A 26,704-nucleotide genomic window follows, 5' to 3' on the forward strand; every position below is an offset into this window, starting at 1 on the left:
TTCCCCAAACTCTCAGCCTGGTTTAAACTGGGATCAGGGCAGGGAAGCCCCTCCCCATCACCAGGACATGCAGCAGCAGTTTTCCTCCCACTAAAGCAGAGGATAAGACTCAAAACTCAACAGAGTCACTGAAAAGTACTAAAAAGGCCAGAAAATTAAAAAGTTAAAGTGCAATCTACCCCAAAATGCCATTTTTTCCATCACCTCATAGCTTAAAATAATAAAAGAAGGCAGCATATGCGGCTCACCTTCCTGAGATCCTCAAGCCTTGGCAAGTACAATTCCACTGCTGACTAAATGTTATTCCAATACAAACTCCAGGATATTGTGATGCGATTTTTCACCATTTTGGGGGCTAAAATTCCAGGTTTGCCGTGCACTTGCTGTGAATATCCTATTGGATTTTTTTTTAATTATTACTAATTGGCTATTTCAAAAAAACCCTCCAAAATATTGCATTGGCATTGAAAATGCACTGTTTTCTCCTCAGCCTGTGGCAATAAATCCCATTAAGGGGAATTCCACAGCTAGGAGCACTCAGCTTCCAGAAAGGGCTCTAATTTAAAGCTGATTCTGCAGCAAACTCCTTGCAGGAGCACATCTGGAGAATCTGGGAATGTGCCGAGTGCTGCTGGAACTCCAGAGCCTCTGAAACTGTTGATTCAGTCCCTACAGCTGGGATGCTCCGGGATGGGTGTGGAGTTTGTTCCATCCCTCCTAAACCCGGATTGTTTGATCCCATCTCAGCTGAGGCAGGGGAGGAATGAAAGAACTCAGCTTTCCCCTGGATTTTTGAAGCTGAAGCTTCACAGGTTTTTCACCTCTGAAGCTCCACAGGTTTTGTTTTGTCAGGTGGCTGCTGCTGGAAAATGGGGAATCGTTCCCAAGGGAAAAAGAGGGGGGGAACGACAAGAAGAATAATAAAAAGCCTCCTGCAATAATTGTTTACTTCTGCAGCTATGAATAAACCACATCATCCCCACAGAGCCAACCCCTCTGCAGTGCCCCTAAATTACATTTCAAACACAAACCTGAGGAAAACAAAGGAGTTTTCCCCATTTTTTGCTCGTTTTGGGCTTTTTCTACAACAGTTCTCTGCATTTATCTTACAGCCATACACAGGTGTCATCCCATAACTTCCAAATTATTTCTAATTCCATATTTTACTGGGAATTCCAGAAATATCTGGAGGGGAGCTGAGAGCAGCTCCATTCTCAACCGGATTCAGGACCGATTCCTGCCTCATTTACACAGTTTGGTATAAACTATCCCCTAAACAGCCCCGCTCCCATCAACTTACCTCATTAATTCTGCCTTGTTAATTAATCCCCCTGTTCCTCAGAGCACAGTTATCCAATCTATTGTCTTTGGGAGGTGGTTTTTCATTCCAGCACCAGCCTTGCTGCTGGTTTGGATCCTGGAAGTGTTCAGGGAGAGGTTGGATGGGGCTTGGAGCAGCCTGGGACAGTGGAAGGTGTCCCTGCCCATGGCATGGGGTGGAACAAAATGAGCTTTAAGGTCCCTTCAACCCAAACCATTCCATGATTTTTATCATTTATCCAGAACTTAACCTCTGTCTTTAGCAAAATGGTGAGGAATGATACTGTTAAGTGTTTAAAATCCACTTTTTTTCCAGTGAATCATTACCAGGATGAAAAGTCATTGGAATGTTTGGGATGCTGAAGTAAAAAAAACCCAAAAAAACTGGTAAAAGGAAGTGGAGGAAGGCTAAAAAGTAAAGGAAAAAGTGAAATTTTCCACTCATTTGTTTGGCAAATGTCAATAAAATAGAAGCAGATATCACTGAGCATCCTGTACAAAGTAAACCACCCCAACAAAAGCTCCTTTGTGCCGTGGTTTCATCGGGAACACCTTCAGGAAAGTTTTCCTGCGTCAGCTCAGCTCATCTGCTGCCCACACTGGGGATACCAGCAGGACACAACACCCCTGGGGAGCCCAAATCCCCCCAGATCCTCTCCTGGGACAACAAGGAGCCCAGAACAGGCGATTGTTGCAATTCCCACAGCACATTCCAGGTCCTGTGCGGATTAACCAGGAATAAAACCCTAAGCAGCCAACCCTGAGCTGATGCTGGTGTCAAAGCCAAGCAAGGAGCAGCTCCAAAGATAAAAATCCCCAGAGGATAAAAAAAATCAGACCTTTGGCAAAGAGAAGACACCAAGTCCCACCTATATCTAAGGGAAATTCTGCTCCCAAGCATTTAAATTCCCTTAATGATCATATTAATGCAAATTCGCTGCTGCTGAGCTGTTCTGTACCAGGCAGCAGAGACTCATTTGTTTAAAACTAATCTGCAGTTTCTTTCTGAGAGTTACACAAAGTTTCTAAGTTGTTGGGCTGGTAAATCTTCCAAGAAATATAAAAGAAAAAGCAGATTGCAATTCATTCAGGAAGTAAATTTTAGTCAAAAGTAAAGTTTGTCGCAGTGAAATTCAGCTGCATCAGCCCACGGGGGTTGTTGAGAGCCTGGCAACTCCAGGGCATCTCAAACCTGAGTGTGCATTAAAAGAAGTGACTGGAAAAGTTGGGGAAATGCAAGCAATTTTTTAAAAAGCAGCTGTTTTGTCATTTCTATCAGTCTCTGGTAAACACACAAGGTGCCAAACCGCAGCAGATTGCAAATACCCAAAGCTTGGCTTTTTCTGCACCATTGCCACCCAAGCTAATCATGGGAAAGAATTCATAATTAAGGGTAATTATCTGAGTGGACACTTTTTAATATGCTGAACTCAGTGGGGTTTATGAATAGCTCGTGGCTCTCCCTTTCCTGAGCGTGCTGCTCCTCCATTTGTACAAGTCCCAATGAAGTCAGTCAGTATTTCAAAAGCACCTTTAAACATGTAAAATATAATAAAAATTATTACCTTGCTATCCCAAGTCACAACCACCATAACGCAGCTTTACTTCCACATATATCATTTGTACCCTCTAGTAAATGACAAATGTTTCAAATAAAGGGGGGGGAAAGCAAGAACTGAAGGAAAAATAACTTCTGCTCCGGCTGCCATTCCACTTTGCTTCCTGCACAGAGAATTTCCAATATCCAAGCAATAATTCCAGACCCAATTGAACTGATGGGGTCACCAATCCTCTCTAAGAGGCCCCTTTCCCCAGGAGGGGGGCAGCAGGTTTTTATTTTCTGTCTCTGCCTAAGCGTTGGATAAATGATGTGCTAAAAGCAGATGGTGAAACTCTTCCTAAAGATGGTTGGAAAAATTGGACTTGCTCGGAGGAGTCCCAGGAGCCTTTTCTCAGAGCATTCCTGTACAAGGAGAAACAATTATTTTCCTTTTGGCTGCTGTTGTGTCCTGCTGAGGGAACGCTGCACTGGAATGATGAACTCTGTGAAGGGTGAAATGAGGGTTGCTGCTGTTTCATATACTCAGTGCTGGAGAGTTTGGGCTCCCACAGACCTGGCAGGACTTTTCTGGCTGCAATCACAGCCCGGCCTCGAGTTTTGTTCAAAGTGCTGCTTTCAGGGGTCACCCAGCTTGGGGGGGACCAGGGCAAGGAGCTGCTTGGGGTGAACCCTTCCAACAGGGATGTCGAGCACGTTGCTTCCCCTCACAATTCATTCCCTACCCTTTATCAATAAACTGGTTTTACTGGTGCTGAGCTCAGTAATGAACCCTCAGGCCTCACTGACTGACTTTAGCCCCACAGCTTCCCAACCCCCTCATGGATTTGCCCATAAATTTTCCAAACTAAGCAGCAACAATCTTGTGTCCTCAACACACACGGGATGGAGGAAGAACCCAAAAAACCACAGCATCGAAGGCATCCACCTCCCAAAAATAACTCGCTCAGCTTCCTGGGAATGAGAAAAATAAGGCTTGAATCCGTAAAAACCTGCTTAAGCTTTTGTCAGACTTGCCACAATCTCGACTGCCAGGAAAACAAATCCTTTCTGAGCTCATAGCCCGCAGTTAAATCTCAGTGATTTAATTAAAAAGGAAAAGTTTCCTCCTACAGCCAGGAGGCACCTGGAAGTACTGGACAGTTGGAAAGAAGAGCAAAACAGCTCTGGGATATTGTTAAAAACATCTGGCTATGAAAAAATGTTTATCATTTAACAACTTGTGCAGACCAAATGCTGAATTTCAAACGAGGCCCAAACCAGAAACTCCTTTCCTTGAGTTTAACCTGGGCTGCAGAGGCTCTTCCACAGCTGGAACGACCACCTCCAAACCAGCATTTTCAGCTTCCATGTGTCCAAAATGTGCATTATCCTTAGGAAAAAGAGCCCATCCTTCTGGGATCCAAAGCCAGGTTTTTGGGCTCACGCAGCTAAAACTTCCCAGACTTATCAGGAGCAAACAGAAGCACCTGGAGCGTCTCACAAAGGTAAACAAAATCCAAATTATATCCCAGAGCTTTTGTCCTTCTCACTGCACCGGGGGGGGTGGAAACGGAGTTGACAGCTCTCCTGGAGAATTCCAGTGCCAGAGGAGTGTCCCGAGCCAAACTCCACTGCTGAGACCTCTCCCTGAGCCTCTCCCTGTTCCTTTGTCAAACAGGGACCTCTCCTCCTCCCACAAATGGGAAATAAAGAGCAGAACTCCAGCTCTGATCCAGCTGAAGGAATAAACACTTGTTTTGTCTGGACCTAGGGGACGTTGTCTTTGTGTTGGGGGGAATTCAGAACATCAATTAAGCCTGGAGAACACTCATTACTCTTCCTGAACACTCAAAAGCCGAGAAAAAAAATCTGCTTTTTACCTTTGGTAGCAACAAAATTTCACCAATGATTTCTCCAAAAGCCTAAAGGAGAGCGATTTTCATGGATTCAGGAAAGAGACCAACTATTCCGTGAAAACTGGTCCATTCCTGAATTCTCTTGAACCCCAAATGTTAGAAGCAAATCGTTATTTCAATTTGTGGGTAGTTTTTTCTAGGAAGCACTGGAAGCCTTCCAGCTCCAGAGAGTCCCTAAGGAGAATGGAAGCAAAAATATTTCCTTCAAAAAGAGCTTTTACAAAGACTTTTTTTTGTAGAACACCGTTTTCTTAAGCACCAGCACACAGGTTTTTCTCACACTCACTTTACACCTTTTTAACTCACAGCACTTTCAGTGAATTCATTCCTATTTTCACCTTGAATGTCCCAAGAAGCCTCTTTTTTTCCTGGAATGGATCCTGCTTTTTCTACTGCGAGAAAACTACCTCAAGTTCGATGATTTTTTTTTTTAATGTCATTTTTATTCCGTGCTCGACAACGGCGCCAAACCCCAGAACGCTGCGGAATTTTACTTTTAAAGAGGTGTTTTTATCAAGCAGCTGTTCTCATCCTCATGTAATATCTCATTTTCCCAGCAGTTGATTAAAATCCATCCTGTTTCACCGGGATACACCCAGTGACACTCCCCTGATGCAGAGATACACAGAGGAGATAAAAGAAAATAATATATCACTGGCAGTGCTCAGAACAGTGGTAAAAGCAGATATTCAGTACCTACTTATCTTTTATGTATACAGATATCCGCGGTGACAAATAGCCTATTATGGTCTGTGATTGACTGAAAATAGGGAGCAGAAGCTGGAAAAGAATCCTGAATAACTCTGAGGAGCAGCTCCTGCTCGTATTTCACATTATGCACCTGCTGATTGCCCACAGGGAAAGGAAAATAGGGAAGAAAACAATTTGGTTTCAGTGTGACTCCAGCACAACTGGAGCTGGCTGTGGATTCTCCCAGTAATTAATCCGATAAACAGGATTTGGGGTTGCCACTGGATGAGGCAGATTCCAGCATTTCCAGCAGGACCAGGAGGCCTTAACCCTGCAGGGCTCAACAGAAAAGAGGGTGAGAACTGCATCGGAACTCATTAAATAATTAAAAAGTCATCAATATGTCAGGGGGTTTTCTCTTTGAGCTCAAGGCCACTTGTGCACAACACCTGCAGTAAAATTCTCATGGCTGGCAGGGAAAAATCCTCGAGCTTCTTCTTGGATTTCTATTCACTTTCCACTTGGGCAAATTCTCTTTGTTTTCCAGGGAAGTACGACCCTCAGTGGTGTTCCTGGGAGTTGTGATGTTGGCTTCTAAGGATCCAAACATCACAATTCAGTGACAGCCTGCAGAGAAACTGAACGTTTGGCACCCAAAATCCCTTCTGGTGCAAATCCCAAGCAGGCTGTGGTTTCACTGGGAATCCTGTGCCTACTGGAATGTTTTACAGCAAATTCCAGCAGCTGCTATCCCGAATCTGTCAGAGCTGGACACCAAAGTCCTAAAATTCCCAGTTAGATCTGCACTCCTGATGAATTCACCAAGGATTCTGCAGCCCTACAGATTATCAAACCTTTTATAAGAGTTACTTTTGTCCTAATTACTTTCCACCTTCCCATCCATAGACAAACAATCATTTCAACTCCTCGGACAGAGAAATCCATAATTATCCGACTAAGATTTCTTTGCCTTGGTTTTTTTTGTGAGCATCAGCTGCCAAAGAGGAGATGCTGGTCCCATCCTGCTGATCTAATCCAAAATCACTGCTCCTGCTACCCCAGCAGACAATCACTCTTTTCATCCTCTTCCTTCATTCCGCCCAATCCATCACTGACTCGGGAAAGCTCCTGGAATGTTTGGCATCCATCATTTACATGGCCAAGCAATACATATTTAGCTCCCTCAATAGTTCTTCACCCATCAAGTCATCAATCTCTTTAGTCCTTTAATCATTTTTGTGGCTCTTCTGGGAATGCCCTCCTGCTTTCCCAAGTCCTTCCAGACTGGAGGGCTCAGCTGAGAATGCAGCATTTCACCTGCACTCCCGCAGGAGCTCAATCCATCAAAACGAACTCCTCCTCTTTTCCCACCTATCCAAAATCAGAATGCTTTTATTTGCCTGTTAAGGCCACTTCTTTTTTAGTCCAAATTTCAGCACCTAAAGTCTGAGAATCCCTGCATCAGCTTTGCAGATGTTTAGGAATTATTTTCTTCTCAATTCACTTCTAATTTTTTTTTTTTTCAGGGAGTTCAGGTTTGAAAAAAGCTGGAAACACCAAACTTCATTGAGTTGGCTGCATTTTAGCTCAAAGGAAGATGACAAAAGCAATTTGATTTCCACACAAACGACAAAAATCATTATTTTTTTCTGACTCATGTTGCAAATTCTTGCTCAACTCCCTGAACTTCTCATTTCACCAAAACAAACGCTCCAAGGACTCCTCACTCTCAGGCTGTGACCAGATCCAAGGCACTTTTCTCACGGCAGACTGGGCACAAACTGATTTAGGCTCCTCTGAAGCCGTAAAAACCATTTTTGGATGGAAACTCTGGAGCTCCACTCTGTCTTTTTGATGCTCCTGACTCTTCTTTCCAGGCCAGGGGTTTTCCATGGGAGCACTGAGTTTTGAGGTGAAAAGTCACCTTTAAATGCCTCACGAGGGAGGTTAGGTGCAGCTTAGATGATTTTCAAGCTGAATAAACACCAACAACATCTAGAAACCCAACTTTTCCCGACATCAAGTGAGGCTCCTGAAACAACCCTTTGAACCCTGCACTCATTTCAAGCTGTTAAAAATCACCTCATCCCTTCCACTCAATAATTTTCTGATTTATTACAAAAAGGTGAGAGGTCCTCCCTCCCCTCACCAATTACCTGAGCCCCTGGGTGCTCTCTGATGTGTCTTTGCATGAATAACTTTGTTTTCAGACTTCCTTGTCCTTCTTTAACTTGAATTATTTGTCAAACAAGAGCAATTTTCCCCTCGCAGAAGGCAGCTAATTAGCGTGGCAGGCTGTCACTTTGTCACACCGTGGTGACAAACAATGCAGGAGATTAAAGAGTTGCTAATTGGCTGATACTTTTAGTAGCAATTTCAGCCTGTTAATGCAGCGAGAAAACATTGAAAAGTTGTTTTGATCAGGCTACGGAAAAAAATTCAACAAAATCAGCTTTTTCAAGAGGAAGAGTGTTGTCCCACAGGAGAAATCCCAAAGGCAGGAAGCCCTTCCAATGTGGGATTAAGGAACATTCCTGCTCTGTGTGTTGTAGGAACGTTCTGCCAGCAGAAGAAAGTTTCTTAAAAATTAGTCTTGGATTTGGGCACCGTTGAGGAAAAATAGAGGGGGGCAGGGGGAATAAAATGCAATTAAAACACAACTTATGAACATTTTTAAGGATATAGGGACAAAAGCTTCTTGTAAAAGTAGTAGCAAGGTCATGGAATGGTTTGGGTTGGAAGAAACCTTAAAAACCATTTCATGCCACCCCCTGCCATGGGCAGGGACACCTCCCACTGTCCCAGGCTGCTCCAAACCCATCCAGCCTGGCCTTGGGCACTGCCAGGGATCCAGGGGCAGCCCCAGCTTCTCTGGGAATTCCATCCCAGCCCCTCCCCACCCTCACAGTAAAGATTTTTTTCCCAATATCCCACCTAAACTTCCTCTCTGTCTGTTTGAAGCCATTCCCCCTCGTCCTGTCATTGCATGCTCTTGCAAAGAGTCTCTCTCCAAGGAATTCTAAACACCTCCATGATGAAACTTTAACCAAAAAATTGCCCAGATTGCCCCAAAACAATTTGAAACTTCTCTGCAGCCACTGAAGACAAGTTAGGAAAACCTGAGAGAGGACAGAGGGGCCTTTCAGCTACAAACAATTAAGCAGCACAAGACAAGATAATCAGGGTAATTAACAACATTTGGAGGAAGGCAGGGTGATAAAAATGAACAGCATGAATTTTGTGGCTCTCGGAAAATGTAGAGAGATTTGCAGGGGTGGGCAGCAGTGAGGTCAGTGCTCAGTGTTCACCCCTACACCTGGCAAACCACTGAGGAAAATCAAACTTTAATAGCACAAAACAGCAGAGAATTGTTCTGAAAAAACCCGGGGCACTCCCTTTTCCTGGGGAGAAAACGCAGAGAGACAGAAACATTGAAAAATATCAACAATACTCACAGTCTGGGGAATGTTGGGATACAAAAGCCTGGATGAGCTTCAATCCTCTTTTTCATTGCCAGGGCCTTGCTAAATCTTCATATTTCTTAAGAAATCCTGGAACAGGAGCTGGTAAAGATCCACGCTTGGGAAGATCTCCTACCCTATCCCAACCAGTTCAGCAAATGAGTTAGAGCTGCTCATTCACTTCAGCTGCTTTCACCTAGGATTTTTCTGGTTCCTGCAGGGAAAACAAGGAAAGGAAATAAGCCATGAAAGGAAATAAAACACCTGCATGCAGTCTCCATGATAAACAGCACAGAGGCTGAGGCAGCCTCCCTGAAATGCACAAACTCAGAACTTTCTCAGATACCCCAAAGTGCTCAGGTATGGAGCTGCCATCCTCTGGACAGTACTTGGATGAGGAAAACATCCTGCCAAAAATGGGCATGGAACTGGGCAAGTGTGGATGTCAAACCCAATGGGAAATCCCCAAAATCCCAGTTACTGCTGGGGAAGAGATGTGGGAGCTCATTTTTATCAACAGAAACGCTGAAAGGCAAATAAAATACCCAGAGGAAAGGATGGATGTTCCTTTCCTGACCTTCTGCTCCAAGTTCTCCCCTTCAGGAGCTGAGCACTCCACAGTAAAAGAAGGCAGGAGGCTGGGATGTTGCAGATCCAGAGTCCCACCTGCCTGGCTCAGCCATTCCCTGGATAATCAGCAGGGACAGGACACTTTGGCCAGAGAAAAGAAGAAATTAATGAGGTTTCTGCTGGCAAAGTGTTGCTTTTTGGCACCTTCAGCTCGAGTCCAGGCCACCGCTGCTTTTTTTTTCCCCTCCTCAAAAGCCCAGAACCTTCTCTTGAAGGGGTCAGGATAAAATAACCAAACCAATATTTGTGTGTTTGGAGGGATCCAAATGTTCCCACTCTACAATTTCCCTTGATTCTCCTGATTAAGCTCAACACAGCCACTGACACGTTGTCATTTCTCATTAAAGGAGGAAAAGAATCACACAAAAGAATGCCACCAAACAAATTCCAACTCCAAACAAAGCCCCCAACTTCTCTGCAGCTCCTCCCCAATTTAAGGCACTAATTGAAATCAGCCTCCTCCTTGCATCAACAAACGAAGGGTAATTATGTTGTTCTCTCAACCTTGTGTTCACAGATTGCATTGATCTTCATTATATTAATAAGTCAAATTATTCCTTCCTTTCTGCTGGCTGTGCAAGCAGGGAATCGAGGGAACGGCCATTGTAGGGAATTATCCAGGAATGGATAAAATAGGATGCTTGGAATTGAATTGATCCCCGTTTTCCCCTCTTTCTTGTTTACCATTAATGGTTGTACTTCATCTGCTGCTTAACAACATTAGGGCCTAAATGGGGGGATATTAATTAACAGGATAATTACAGGCTCTTTAAGGCAAAACCACAGGAATGGCTGCAGAACTTTGACCAAATTCCCAGAGGATAAATAATTCCTGCGGGCTGTGGGGTGCAGATTCAGCTCCTTGGAATGCTCTCAGACCACACCTTCCAGGGAAGGAAACCACGGGAATGTGATAAAAACTCCTAATTCCTGGTTGAGTGAAATATCTGGGAGTTACTGGAGCATCCCTATTTCTTGCTAAATCCCCCTGAGTACATGAGCCCACCCCATAACCAATCTGTTTGGAAAATAAGAGAATATTTTGGGAAGACCTCATTGCCTGGATTTAACTCAGCGCCCTCCTGACATTCAGTTAGGGCCTGGAATTCATCACTTTTTACCCTCCTCCATTTCCCACCAATTTTCCAGGAGACAGAGAGCTCAAAAATATAACTGTGAAGAAGCAGAGGGGGGGGGAAAAAAGCATTTCAACTTTGCTCCATCCTCATGCAGCTATTTTGGATGCTGCATGTGCAAGAAATTCTGGAGAAAACTGGCTTTTCACTCGTGCTAGGAACTGAGTTTTGTTTCCAAAATGTCCATGTATAAATTCCTCCTTCTTTTAAGCAAATTTAAAAGGTTACCTGCGAGCCTGCAATGTTTTAGAAACACGGGTTCTAACAAAGGAGGAAAGAATCCAACAGGATATGAGTCCTACATGAAAATAAAAATCTTGCTTTATGCATCATTTTATTCCTGTTGGGTTCAAATCTCATTTTTAGGGTGGTTGAATACCCAGAAAAAAGTGGAGAGAAAGAACTGCTGGTTAAATAACCAGAAAAAAAAGAGTGAGGAAAAAAGACCTTACAGAGAACAAAACAGCTTTTTTAAATATTCTACCCATGATAATCAAATGGAATCTGCTGGAAATTTAACTTCTTCTTAATAGGAAGGAGAAATATGAGAAGAGTCTAAGAGAGCTGCTAATGAGGTTCATTTAGCACAGATTTTAATCACCCCAACACAGCCTGTTCTGCTGAGATCTGAGCAGAGTTTATCTCACAGTGCACAACCAGAAGGGTGCAGAACGAGAAACAAAGCAATGTTCCATCCTCTGAAATGACAAACAATGCAATTGCAAGACAAGTTAAGCATTAAATAACGAACCTTGCAAAATATGGAATTCTTCAAGTCCCATTTGAGATCTTCAGGGCTGGGCCAACCACCCTGGGAATGTCCCTGATGAGGGAAAAGGTCTGACCAATCCAGGAGACCCTTAATTCTTTATCAATGTCATTTTTCCCAGTACAATAATGAAGTGTGATGGGGTTTTTTTCCAGTCACACCAAATATTTCTAAGTAGCTTTACTAGAATTTAATCACAGCTTTTAGGTACCACCCTTGAGTTCAGAAGCAGCAAAGATCCCTTAATTTTCCCAGATTCCACATCAGGCAGGATCAGGCACATCCCTCTGAGGGATGGGCATGGCCAAACCCATTGCTCTTAATCTGTTTCCTTATTCATTTTTTAAGGGAAATTTCAAACTTTTGGTTAATCCAAGCTATCCCACTTGTCTTTTTGATTTTTCACATCATTTGGAGGAATTGCTGAGACTGTGGGTCCAGCCAGCAGCTCTGCAGCCACAGACCACGGGCATGATTTATGCTGAATAATTCAGTCCCAGAGACTTCTGCCTTTGCATCCCAACCTGGAAAAGCCAGAAGGAACCTGAAAAAGCTAGAAGGAACCTGGAAAAGCCAGAAGGAACCTCAAACTCTTCATCCCAAGAGAAAAGAAAGCTTGGGAGGAACCTTATTTCCCTCTACAATCACCTAAAGGAGACTGGCGTCAGTTCTTCCCCAGCAATCAGCGATAGGACAAAAGGAAACAATCTCAAATTGTGCCAGGAGAGGTTTAGGTTGGACATTATGGAAAATTTCTCCATGGAAAGGATTGTCCAGCCCTGGAACGGCTTCCCAGGGCAGTGGTGGAGTGCCCATCCCTGCAGGGATTTAAACCACACGTGGATGTGGCACTTCAGGGCACTTTGGCAGTGCTGCTTCAACTCAATGACCCCAGAGATCCTTTCCAACCTAAATAATTCCGTGACTCCATGAACAAAACAACTCTACTCTCCCGAATTCCAAGGAAAAAGGACGGTGCTGCATCCCAGCTTGGCTTCCACCAGCGTGCCTGACCTTGCAAGCTCCAAAACCAAAAATCCTTGGAAGTGTGTGGGTGAATCAACGGATTGAGGCTGCCACGGTGGCGATGGGAGCAGGGATATACATAGAACGTCAAGCTGGCATTTCCACAAAACGAGGTTTTTTTAAACTAGAGGCACTTTGGAAAGTGCTTAAAACACAGCAATCTTCCAGCTAATTTTCTTAGGTTCTGACATCCAAAAGTGGAAGGGATGAAGGCTGTGCTCGAGTGCTAAAGGACAAAAAAAAAGGGCATCTGGAAAATCTGCAGTGTTGTCATTACCAACATGACAACTGGTGTTCATAAAAGCCTGGAAACAAAGGAATAGGGAATTTGAGAGCTCCATGAATGTTTCCTGCATTTAAACCTCCCCACTGAACTCGCAGCACTCGCAGCTTTGCCTCAGTTGCATTCAAGTTTCATTCACTGAAACAACCCTTAAACCAAAATACGACTGACCATCGTTCAGCACTGGTGAAACTGGAGCCTGGCAAGTGGGAATTCTTCTTATCAGAGAATCCTGGAGTGGTTTGGGTTGGAGGAACCTTAAAGCTCACCCAGTGCTACCCCTGTCATGGGCAGGGACACCTCCCACTGTCCCAGGCTGCTCCAAGCCCCAATGTCCAGCCTGGCCTTGGGCACTGCCAGGGATCCAGGGGCAGCCCCAGCTGCTCTGGGAATTCCAGCCCAGCCCCTGCCCACCCTCACAGGGAGGAATTCCTTCCCAACATCCCATCTAAACCTCATCTCTGCCAGTTTAAAGCCATTCCCTGTGTCCTGTCCTTCCATCTCTTGTCCAAAGTCTCTCTCCAGGTTTCCTGCAGCTCCTCCAGGCCACCCTGAGGTCACCCCAAAGCTTCTCCTCTCCAGGCTGGACAATCCCAGCTCTCCCAGCCTTTGCTCCCAGAAGAGCTGCTCCATCCCTCTGCTCATCCTGGTGTCTCCTCTTCAAATGTGCTCGTTCTCCAAATATTTCTGTGAGAAACTCCAAAGAGTTCCATTTTCTCATGGAAATCCTGTTGGTATTTGCCTGTCATCACCCTCAGTAGAGCACAGACACCCCTGAACACCTCAGGGAACCCCCTATCTCATTTGCCAGGTAGGGAAAAAATTCCTATTTAGCCTCAAAATCTGTCCTATATTCTCCTAATTCCCACCTGACTTATGGGATCATTGCACCTAAAGCTCAACATGCAAATATTTCATTAAACTCCTATGAAATTTAAAAAGAAAAGAGAAGTGTTGTTCTTACATCAGCTCCAGTGCCAAATTTATTTCTTTATTGGTCATTGAAAGTATCAATTTTAATACCACAATTATTGGTGACAGAACTGGGATTTATTATCTGTGGGCAGGACTGCAGCACTACTTTTAAAATTTGTGTTTGTGCTTGGAAAATCATCATCATTTTCTAATTAACAGGCAGGATATGAAACAAATTTAATCTTTTCAAGCCAATAGTTTATGAAAGAGCAAGAGAAAAGAGCGTCCCACAAAATAGAAATTAATTATTTAAATTTTTTAAAATTCCACCATTCGTTTTAAGTAAAATAAATCTGTACAGTTCAGTGGGAGCTTTCCTGAACTTTTGATGAGAAAGGGAGAAATGGAATTTTCTTATGAAGCTAAAAGTTGGATTCCCATGAGATTGAGTGAAAGCAGCTGCTGGTGGATATTCCCTAAAAAACCCAAAAATGTCACCGAGGCAAAAAGAATCCTTGGGGTTAAAAGAGAAAAATAAAGCAGTTAAAATGTGTTAAATATTCAGATTAAGGGGAATTATTCTTATAATTTGTGAGGTGTCACAGGCAAAACCAGGAAAAATAAAGGAATAGTAAAATGAAGCCTTTCTATCTCTCTCCCATCACTGACACCAGCCCAGAGGCTGAGGAATTCTTGGAACAATAACAAAAGAGGAAATTGTGTTCAAGACAATCAGGAATCAGATTTGGAGCTGATTTTCAGCGGGAGGAATTTCCTCCTGGAAGATGGAACAACTCAGATCCAAACTTTTGCTTTTCAGCAAAATCCCAGCTCCCAGAATATCAAATTGTTGTTCTAGAAACCAGAAAGGGGAGCAGCCACAGCATCCCTGAGGAAAACCACTCTGAAAAATTGCTGGAAGTCTCCAACTAAAATCTCCTTTCTCACAATTATTCAGACTAAAACCAGCAGTGAAAAGTCCACAACCATTGTGACTACAACAAATAATTATTGTCATTTATTCTCCAGTCAGTTCAATCCATGGAAAACAGTTTTGCTGGGAAGAGAGAATCCACCAGAACAAGTTTGTTCCCTTGGCACTGCAGTTGCTGTGAAGTAACAGAGCTTCTGTGTAAAATTCCCTTTATTTTCCCTCGTGGAGCAAGTGCTGCTGTAAGCACTGCAAATCAAAAATGGATCTCTGCAGGAGCAACACGAGTTCCCCTCCTAGAGCCATAAAAAAGCTGTCTGGGAGATGCTTGGAGCCCGGGAGAGCTGCACTCCCAGGAAAATTCCCAAAGAAATTAGGAGCAGCAAGCTGTGCTGCATCCAGGGGTATCCTGAAGGATAAATGGGGAATTAATGAGGGAGGATAACAAAACTCAGAGGCTGTGGCAGGTAAGAGTCATTCCAGAATTTGTCAGGAATAAATTAATCTTCCTTGGAGGAAAACTCCACGTGCTTGGAAGAGTCCTGGATGTGGCGTTAAAAACCCTCCCAGCCACCAGGAACTGGAATTTCCTGTTTCTGCTATGGTTTAACTCAGTCACTCCATAAAAAGAGAGTTCCATCTACAAATATTGATCATCCCAACGATCCAGAAAACAGGGAAAGAGGGAAAAGCTCACCCTGTGACCCCTCTGTGAGGAGGGAGACACCAACATGCTGATTTTATAATTGACGTGGATTTCTGCTGGACCAAGGGGGATTTTCCAGACCTGCTGAGGAGCAGGATGAACCTTCCATCCATTTAACATTCCCAACCTGCAGAAAACGTTGGGAAAATCCTGTCTGCTCAGGGAAAAAAGATCTTTAAACCCCTTCCAACCCAAACCATCCCGGGATTCTGTGAGTTGCAGTTTCTGTTAATTCGTATTTCCAAGGTAGCTAAAACAAATTATCCAGGTTTTATCAGAGGGAAATCAGAGAATGTCCTGGAAAAATCATTTTAATAGAAGATGGAAGCAAAACATCCTTTAACATTATTATTTTACACCAATTTACTTGCAGCTTGTACTAATTATTCCCCTCACTGCACCCAGTAATATAGGAAAAAATATCAGAAAAATCATTATATATAATCACCTATTTTAAAGTTTTATGAACTCATTTTACCTTTTCTTGTCTCTCCTACAACGATTTTTGTATTTCTTAATTGAAAATATTTTAAAATGCACTTAGCCCCTAATGAAAAAAAAAAATAATGATGATGGTAAAGCAAAGAGATTTCAAGAAATGGTAAAAAAACACCCAAAAATGTCCTGAGGGCTGTCTGGTCAGTGCTGCTGTTCCTCTTTATCTCAATCCAGCACGGAACAAACCCCTGGCACTGCAATTTTCCACCCATTTCCCTGTGTGCTCCTTGCAGCTCAAGCCTCATCCCCTGTCCTGGCTGTCCCCAGTCCTGGCTGTGAGCAATACAGGGATGCCTGGAATGGAAGGCAAACTCCTGGAAAACACCAAATATTCCATGGACAAGGATCCCACGGGGTTTGTTTGCTCTACAGGATACCCCCAGAGGTGTCCTGGACCTGAGGGCTTCAAAGGATGTTCTGCTGCATCCAGAGCCACTCCCTGATGGTTCTCACATCATTCCCTCTTCCCTTTCCTCCCAGAACATCCCAAATCGATGGTGAAAACACAGAAGTGGTTTGAGCACATAAACGTGCAGGAGGTTTTCAAATGCTCAAAATCAAACATTTTAAATTGAAATAATTAACTGTTTTGTGGGATGCTCTTTTCTCTTGCTCTTTCATAAAATATTGGCTTGAAAAGATTAAATTTGTTTCATACCCTGCCTGTTAATAAGAAAATTATGAAGATTTTTCAAGGCACAAGTATAAATTTAAAAAGTAGTGCTGCAGTCCTGTCCACAGAAAATAAATCCCCCTTCTGTCCCAAATAATTGTGTTATTAATGGCTCTGTTGATAAATAGAGCCACCGAGGAAAGAACCAGCAGGGATTTCTCTTCATTCCCAAGGCAAGGAGGGTGGAGAGATGGGGAGAAAAGGGAACTCAGGTGCTTGGATCTTGGATTGGAAACAGGTTCCTCCCATCAGAGAGGGTGGATGGGGCCTGGGAATGTTCTCTGATGGTTCCCAGTGTTCACCTGGGGTGTAAAACAAAATATCACTGAGGAATGAAAGATAAAGTGACAATCCCAGGCCAGGAACAAGGGGATTTTAGTGAAGTGTTTATTTGGCACTGGAATATTATGGACTCATGCAATGGTTTGGGTTGGAAGGGACCTTAAAAATCATCCCATCCCAACCCTGCCATGGGCAGGGACACCTCCCACTGTCCCAGGCTGCTCCAAGCCCCAATGTCCAGCCTGGCCTTGGGCACTGCCAGGGATCCAGGGGCAGCCCCAGCTGCTCTGGGCACCCTGTGCCAGGGCCTGCCCACCCTCCCAGGGAACAATTCCTTCCCAATATCCCATCTAAACCTCCTCTCTTGTCAGTTTGTTTCAATATATACTTTGTGATACTTTTTAAACTACAAATATTTGAGTGTTCTTAAGTAAAAAGCAGCTGAGTGCTCCAGAAACAAATTCTAGGCCCATGCTGTCGATTTGACTCCTCCAAGCAGGGCCTCAGGGAAGGCAGGCTCAGCCTGGAAAGCTCAGCCTAACGAGCCACGTTTAAATATCTCCAGGCCAAAGCATAATTAAAAAAGAGAAAGAAGCACCCAACCATCTTTAAAAGTGCTCACCCAGGGTTTCAAAAAGCCCTTTGGACCAATTTCCTAAGTCAGAGTTTCAGATTCTGCCAGCCCTGATTCTGAATGAATTCAGCAGGAGAGGTTGTGCTTCCCAGGGAAAGATCCCCCACCAACAGCCCTGCTCAGAAACCCTTCTCCCTCTCCTCCAGAGCCCAGGGTCAGGCTGGAGGGGTCATTTCCATAAATCCATAATGCATCCACCACTCTGGCTTCTCCAGGGTATCCCAATGCTAACTGAGGAATGCCAAAGCAGGAGTTTTATCTTCCAGGACCCACCACCTCCAGCTCTGAACCACAGATACAGCCCAGGTTTCCCACTGTAGGATTTCCATAATCCTGGTTCCTGAGTATTTGTGGGCTAAAGCTGCCTGCTAAGGACTGGAAAAACGTTTTACTCCAGCTTAAAATGGTGAGGATGAGCCTGGTTTATGAATGGATGTTTAAATTGATGCCACGGGCAGCACTCGGAAGAGCTCATGGTGGTGGTGATGAGCACTGGAGGGTCCAAATCATTGCCAGAGCCCGCCAAATTCCATCCCATAAAGCAGAAATTGCAGGAATAACACACAGCACTGCTGGATCTACCCCTGCTCCAATAAAATCCCTGACAAAACTGGTAAGGCTCAACAGCAGGACCAAACCAGAAAATCTCCATTTCTTGAGGGGAAAAGTGCTATCAGCTTTGGTTTTTGGTTGATTTTGTCCTCTTTGCCACAGAACACAACTCACAGGGACAACATGCGGACAAAAGGAACAACCCTCTGAGCTTTTTTGTGTCCTGATCCCTTTTATCCAGCAAAACTTCTCTCAGAACCCTTCTCCACACTTCATTTCTGGAATAAAGACTGAGGGAATTTCTTGTCCTTCCTCATTTGGTACAGAATAGCCAAAATAAATCTGACAGGGTTTTCTGCTGGGGAGGGATGTGATCAGAGTCTGGAGTTCTACCCTTTCAAAACCTGCTCAGAAATAAGCAGAGAGGGAAATTCCTTATTCCACAGCTCCAAGGAATGCCAGAGATAGAGGGAAAGCCACAAAAATTATCAATATTCTGCCACAAAGTCCCTGCAAGCAGAGAAATAATCACTTTTCATAACACTGAGTCCTCTCATGCCACAACATTTTAGATACAGAAAAAGCTTGGATTTTAATTCTAGGAGTACTTGGATTTACAAAACAACCACCTCACCTTCCAAATCCCTCTGGAACTGAATTCCAAGAAAGAATATCCATGGCGTTGATGTATGGCAGCTAAAACAAAAGCTTCAAAGATGGAATTAAAGAATGGACCGACACCTGCAACAAACTCTTTGTGCAGCTAAAACACATTGCATATTTTTAATTCATTTTGTTGCCATTCCAGGAGGATATGAGGAATATCCAGTCTGATTCCTGCTCCAGAACCACTCCTGCCCACTCTCATCAGCTGTAAGAGAAGTTCAGACTCCTGATTTCACTCCTTTAAATTGTATTTCAAAGTTTGCTCCATTTTTAGACATTTCCAGGAAGCTTTTCCCTCCTTTTTGAGAGCCTTTATTGGAACAGACCTCACAGGTACTGAACATCCTTTAAAATGTTAGCACTAACGGATCCATTTCCCAAAGTTTGGGGGTTAATGGTTTTTGTTTCAGTGGGGCCAGGCACACAGTACAGCCGAGAGCAGCTAATCCCACTGCCTTCCCCTCCCAGGTTAGATATTCCCAAAACATTTTGGGAGATGTGGAATAATTGAGCGGTGAGCTGCACACATAACCACCATCCTCATCCCATTACCCTTCCCTTCCCAGGAAACCACAAAATCTCCTTGTAGGACTCAGGAAAAGAAGAGAATTTGAGAGGGTTTGGAGTATTTACCCCAAATGTTGTTAAAGGCACTGGTCCCTCCAAACTAAACTGCTTCAAATACCACAGTCCAACACTAAAGTTGCCTTAATTATTTTCACCATTCCCTCAGGCCGTGTCCACCTTTGGACACTGCTCAGGAAAAGTGGGAGCAGGACATTTGGCACACCAGGAATGTGCCACCTTTTCCAGCTGAAACATCAAGCTGAATTTGCCACTGGCAACTCCAATAAACGAAATCATTTCATATCAGGACAAAAAAAAACGTTGCAGCAGAACAAAATAAAACTGGAGTTTGACCCAATTTCACATTCCCTCGGTGAAGTTTAGAGGGTAAAAAACAAAGTTAACTTCTTTTAAGCCGAAAAATAATGCAGAAAGTTAACAGGAAACATTTAAATTAAAGTGGAATGAAATGGAAGATTTGGAGCTATGCAAAAAAGCAGCTCAGCTCTTTAGGATAATGTTGAAACATTGTCCCTCCAGGTGCTCTGAAAGGAATAAAAGCAGTAATAGAGCCATGAATCACCCACTAAAACATCCCAGCTCCAGAGCAGGAGCAGCAGGGATGGAAAAGCAGCCAAATCCCAAAAATTTAATCATGCACTGGGTTTATATTTATTAAAGTTAGCGGTGGGAAACAGAGGAAACATTTCATCAAAGAAACTGCTTTAAGGCCTTTTGCTGTCTGTACTGTGCCTCCCAAAAGGCAAAATCCCGGAATCCAGATTTTGCCAGAGCTGCCAAAAAGTGGGAAATGAGGAAGAGGGGGAAGGAGGAAGAGAGAAAGGAAGGAAATGCCATCATAAACTAATTCATTTAGGGGACTTGGTTTGTTTTTAAAAGGCCAAACTAAATTGGTGCCCAGTTATTTGTCACAGATGACAAAGGAAGGGCATTTTCAGAGCTGTGAGGGTCCCTGGAAGTGTCCAAGGCCAGGCTGGAAGGGGCTCGGAGCAACCTGGGATGGTGGAAGGTGTGCCTGCCCATGGCAGGGGGTTGGAATGGGATGAGCTTTAAGCCCCCTCCCAACCCAAACCATTCTGGGATTGTGGGATCATCTCCTAGAAACCCTGAGGAATGGATATAAAATGTCTCTTCTTTCCTCCAGGAGCTCTGGTCCTTTCCTTATTTAAACACTACAGGAAAAAAGGAAGGATCCTTCTCTTCCCAGGGGGCTTTTCCCCATTTCCATAGCAGAAAGCTTCAAAACTCGAGGTTTGAAAATCCAGCTCGTTTGCAGAAAATATCCATGGAAAATGCAGCTGGAGAAGTCTCCAACCAGAGCTGACCTGGGTGAAAAACCAGCAGGGATCTCCCAAATATCCCTGAAGTGTCCTTCAGGTTCAGGAAACCCCTCCAGCTTACAACAGAGTGGTAGGAAGTAAAAACCATGGAATCATGGAATAGTTTGGGTTGGAAGGGACCTTAAAGCTCATCCAATTCCAGCCCCTGCCATGGGAAGGGACACTTTCCACAGCCCAGATTTTCAGGATTCACCTCCCAGCTCAGACCTACAGAATAATAAACCTTATTCTTTTCCCAGAATCTACAAAACCACCATCCACACATTCCCTTTCAGCAATTCTTGTGGTCCTTATTCCAAGTTTTCCATAAAAAAGATGCTCACACATGGATTTTGTGCATGGACACCTTCACTGCAGGTGTTCTGCTCTCCCCTCACCTGCACTCAGAACATTCCTGCTCCCATTTAAATGCAGATTTTCCAGGTAAAAGGCACCGCTGAAAAACCAGGAGAGCTCCTTAAGGAGATTAACTCCCTTCTTGCTGTAATTCCAGCAGCTGGGAGCCTCATTCCCATAACTATGGAAAATTAAACTGGGAGAGGAAGCTCCTGTTGTTTTCATGGCTACAGATTTGGTTCTGTGCCTTTTGTGCCCCTGCTCTGTGCAGGAGGCTCAGCAATTCAAGGGCAAAAAGAGGTTTTTTCCTGCCCTAGAAAATTTGCTTGGCTTTAATTTGCTGGAAAACAGCCCTGTGAAAGTCTGCAGATGATCTAAACAGTGGTTAAGAGCTCACCCACCCAACGAGGGGAGGCAATAAATGGAGCAAAATTCAGGATTTTGGAGGGGTTCAAGAGGTTTTTTCCTCCTGTAGGCTGCTAATTTTTACAAGAAGTTTATGAAGACACCCATAAAACATTGCTGTAAATGTTATGAGAAACAAGAGGTTCTCCTTTTTGTGATACAAACCTGTGCCACTCCTCTGGAAATTTTGCAGCATTTTAGCAATATTACAGCATCACGGAATCCTTGAGGTTGGAAAAGAACTCCAAGATCATCGAATCCAACCATAATTTCTGGGTTAAATCTCTTTTCCTATGAACACCTGGAGCAAAACACTCTGAGATCATTAAAAACATCAACATTTTTTAATATCCATATTTAAAATCCCCTTTAACTCTTTGAACTCTGCTGCTGAATCAGTTAAATGAATCCTTCATGAGGGACAGGAAGTTTTTTTGAGGAAAAACACTTTCCATGTGGGCTTCAGGAGTGTTTAAAAGGCTGTGCAGCCTCAGAGTATCTTTTACTCGTGTTCAAATTAACTAAAAGGACTGGAGAAACTCAGCATGTATCATTAGCTTTGGAATGGAAAGCCTGAGGAATTTCTGTGCCTCCCATTCCAGATGGGATCTCTGAACCTTTTACTGAAGGAACAGCTCGAGAAAGGTAATTACTGCAGAAAAACAGAAGAGAACTTAAACAGGTTATGTAAAAAATCTCACTTTTTTCATGTCTAAGGAAGATTTTTCCCCTCGACCTCAGCAAAATGCAAAGGGTTTGCACCGTGGTGATTTGGATTCAAACCTGAGCAGAAAATCACCTTAGACTACCAAAAAAATGCAAATTAATTCATTTGTACCTGTTTGACTCAGAGCTGTAGCTCTGGATTTGCACCGAGGGTTACAGGAATATTAAACCTACAAATGAAAGGATACTGAAATCAACCCTATGGATATTTAGGAGTGGTGAATTCCCCTAAAATTCATGAGTGGAGACCATTTACTGTTGGGAAAAAAAAAAAAAAGACATTTAGGAGTAGTGAATTCCCTTAAAATTCCTGAGTGAGAGAGACCATTTACTGTCGGGAAAAAAAGAAATCTGGAGAAACAGTTTGTATTTCACAGAATCATGGGATCTTAGAGGGATTTGGGTTGGAAAGGACCTTCAAGATCATCTCATTTCACCACCTCCCACTGTCCCAGGTTGCTCCAAGCCCCGTCCAACCTGGCCTTGGACACTGCCAGGGATCCAGGGGCAATCTGTTCACAGGAAGCTATTTCTGGTTTGCCCCAAACATCAGTGGAATTTAAACAAGTCCTTGGACTCTCCATGCACACATCAGCTCTCATTTTTCCCACATTATCAATCCTGGAAGTTTTCTGGAGCAGGGACAATCTCTAAATATGATCTGCCCACTTCCCAACCCAATGGATATTTCAGAGACATAATTCAAAATACGGAATATTGATGATTGTTGAAACAAAACACTGCATGACAGAGCTACCAAACTGGGCCCTATAAACAAATATTCTTCAAAGTTCTGCTGAAATCCATTCACCTACCAGAGGAGGTGCACAAAACCTTGTTCAGCTCAGTAAGGCAAACACAGCCTCGGTTTCTTTGCTGTTCTTTGGAGTTCAAAATGTGAGAAGCTGAGTAAGCAGAAAGAAAAATAAATAGTTGGTGAAATGCAGGAGGAAATGTGGTCAGCAGCTCACTAAAGCAGCATTATTCACCTGGACTTTGACTATTTAGCTCGGTTAAATTCATGATCCATAAAATAGAGAGCAATAAAATCCATTTTTGTGTTGTTGTTGCAATGTTGAATTAAAGTATCACTAATGCTTGAGAAAACATTGCTCTCGCCCAGCCACTGCTGTGGGGTTTTTAATCAGGAAGCTGAGCAATTGCAGGTTATTATTTCCCCTTGACAAGTTTCAACCCGAGCCTTTTTTAATGCCCTGATACCTTAAAGACTCCCGTGAGCGCGGGAGGCCAAGCTCCAGCACAAAGACACAGCTCCAAACTATTCCACAAAGACTTTGCAGGGTTTTAGGCAAAGGTTTTTGGGTTTCAGCCCAAAAATGGGGCTGCAACTGATGAAGGCAATCCCTGCACCATTCCTGCCCTCCAAGATTGGGGCACAGGCAGCACTACAAGGGGGAATAGGTTCAAACTGAGAGAGAAAAGGTTTATAGTGGATATTGGGAAGGAATTGTTCCCTGGGAGGGTGGGCAGGCCCTGGCACAGGGTGCCCAGAGCAGCTGGGGCTGCCCCTGGATCCCTGGCAGTGCCCAAGGCCAGGCTGGACACTGGGGCTTGGAGCAGCCTGGGACAGGCTACCCAGGGGGTAGAAAAGGATCAGCTTTAAGGTCCCTTCCAACCCAAATCATTCTGTGATTCCATGATCCTTTTAACATGTGAAAAAGCCACCCAAAAAACTCCCAAATCCCTCTAATCTTCATGGCTTCAATGCCCATTTAGAAAGCACCAATCACTCTGTGATCTGGAAACGCAGGTCTTTAATAAGGGCTCCATTCCTCCCAATAAATATCCTTTAAATCTGATCTTGGCCTCCTGCCTTTCCATCTCAAAAGCCGTGTCCTGTTGCTCCATTAATTCATCGGCCTCATTTCTGCATTAACTCGAGTGATTCTCTGAGCTGACTTCAGCCTTTCTTGAGATCCCCCCTGTGGTGCCTAAATGGAAGGAAACTCCTTATCCCTGAGTGCTGAATTGCAAATGAGGATGATTTAGGCAGAGTCAGTGCGTGTGAAGTGGGTTTGAACTACAGGTGTCTGACAAGAGTTCTTCTGCTTTCCCTTCCACAGCTTCAAAGTCAAAATTCATCCATTTTGTCTCCCAGGAAAGCTGAACTGACTGCTTCTTTCCTAGATCTTTGGGAAGTGAGGCTCATCCCATTTGCAGGCTGGGATGGGTTTCCAAAGCAAATACCTGGAAAAAATAGAAATAAAAATCCGTTTTTATTTGTTACAGCAACGGTTTCACCATGTCCAGGAGCAGTTTGGTGCTGATGAGGTTTTGCTGTTTGCTCTCCACGTGGTTTTTATTGGAGTTTCCCAATCCCACCTGGATGTGCTCCTGTGTAAGATGCTCTGGATGCAGAGGGATTGGAGCAGATGATCTCCAGAGGTCACTTCCAACTCAAACCTTTCTGTGATTCCATGGTTGGAATTGGATTGAACCAACATTCCTTGCTCCCAGATCCATCAGCTGCCAGACTGGAATGGGGTTGGAATGAGATCTTTAAGGTCCCTTCCCACCCAAACCAGTCTGTGATTCCACAAAAAGCACTTTTCTCATTAAGAAGAGAAACACGACTGTTCCAGATATCAAAATATCTTAATTTCATCCCTTAAATTGCAGCTGGATTTAGAAACTTCATATTTGCCATCAGAATCTTGATGGATTCTACTGATGTAAAAAACTTTGCACCCACCAAATGAGAACCTTTAGTGGCACAGATGGTTCCATAAATATCTCACTGGTCACTGGCTAGGAACAGTCTGTTAGTTTTAATACCTACCTGGCTCTTTACTGAAAAGCACAGTAAAACAGGCAAAAATATCATTAAAATAAATACTCTCAGAATGAATAAAAAATGACTCAGCCACTCCAGAATCCCAATGAGGACAAATGACCTGTAAGTGTCATCTGCTGGCTGATAAAAGCAATTGAGCCAATGTCAACCGAGCAAGGTGAGATGTGATTTCATTTTAGCACTCCTAGAACGTCACAGCAGCAAGGAAAACACAAAAATAAGGCTGTCATGGCTCAAAAGCCAAGGAAATTAATTAATGACTCCTTAAAAGACACCTTAAGATCATTTTTTAAAAGATTTCTTATCATTAAATCCACTTAAATGGAAATGAAACAGCATAGCCATGAAAACGGATAAACTTCAAATGATTCAATCCAGATACCATTTCAAGATGAATCTAAAATTTACCCCAAATGTCTTGAACAAGTAAACCAAAGATTCGCTCTGGAACTTCTCTGTGAATCAGATTAATCCTGGGACTTCCAATAACTCCATTCCTTCTGGTGGAAGGAAAGGCTATTCCAGTCATTTCAGCCAAGCTTCCCTTTCTCACCTGACCAAAACCCCAAAGGAACCCAAAATTCACCATCATTTTCAGAACCCGCCTCCTTTTAACCAAAATATTTGAGGATTTTACTACAGCTCAGCACAGAAGCCATCACTGTGTGGATTCCCTGTCAGGATCAGATTTTAAATAGCATTTTGTCCAGAGGGATTCAGACAGAGAACTCCTGAGGAGCACATCCACAGATCCCAGGGACGCTGGATTTGGGCTGGATCAGCTCATCCCAGCAGGAACCACTTCAGGTGCTCAGCCCATCCCAAGCATCCTCATCCAGAGCTCCCTGAGTGCTGACACTTAAATATTTTACAGGATAACATTTTATTAGATGAGAGCTGCAAGAGCTGTGGAATTCCTTCCTTTTTTATTATTTTCCTCCCTGAATACTGCGGGAAATGTTAAATAAGCAAGGAACCCTGTGGGCAGTGGAGCCCGGCTGATCTCTGGCCCTGCCCTGACACATGAACCCATCGAGGGGGAAGATGCTTTAATGAACAAGGAGAGGTTTTTAGGGTGATTTTTAGGATAATTTAGGTATTTAAGAGAAGCATTTTCCTAATGGGTGTTCCAACAGGGTTCGGAAATCACAGAGTCAGAGCTCCTTTTTCTCCACACCAACACTTCAAGAAGAGGCATTTGATGTTTCCCAGCTCCCATTTGGCTGCAGCATATGTTCAGGTATTCCCTGTTGTGTTTTTACAGCCACAAACAGTAAACTACCCAAAGCCCCGAGGAGCAGAGGAGCAGCCTGTGAGTTGTGCTTCATCCCAGAAATCACAGAGAACATAAATTAGTGCAGTCATCTGTGTCGTTTATCCCCCTAATTGGGCTTCCCAAAAGGAAGCATTTTCCCTTTCTTCCTTTTAAGTTCCCAGAGCACTTCCTGGGTTTGGATGCAGACACCTCATCCCTTAAAGAGGAGTAATAAACCCCATAAATCAGATCTGCACTGAAATGTCAGCAATAAAACCTCGCTGCAAACCTGATCATTAATGGCCCGTGCTTTCAGGCTGAGGTGCCAACATCCAGATCCCCATTCCCAAATTACCAGTTGGATGTGCAAAATAAAACACCTATTTGCAAGTCTCTCTGGATCCTTCCCTGGCATTTCAAGTGCGGCCTAAGACAGTGATGGTGTTGTGCAGGCTTGGCTCAGCATCCCAAAAAACCAGTCAAGAGCACTTGGAATCACTTCCCTGAGCCTCCGTCAATGGGAAGGAAAAGCCTTTCCCATGATCCATCAAAACTGGCCAGTTCAGCCTCTCTCAGAGCTGCTCAGGCTCCTTCAGCAGCCTGAAAATACC

The sequence above is a fragment of the Corvus hawaiiensis genome, chromosome 10 (genome assembly GCF_020740725.1).
Source record: "Corvus hawaiiensis isolate bCorHaw1 chromosome 10, bCorHaw1.pri.cur, whole genome shotgun sequence".
NCBI lineage: Eukaryota > Metazoa > Chordata > Aves > Passeriformes > Corvidae > Corvus > Corvus hawaiiensis.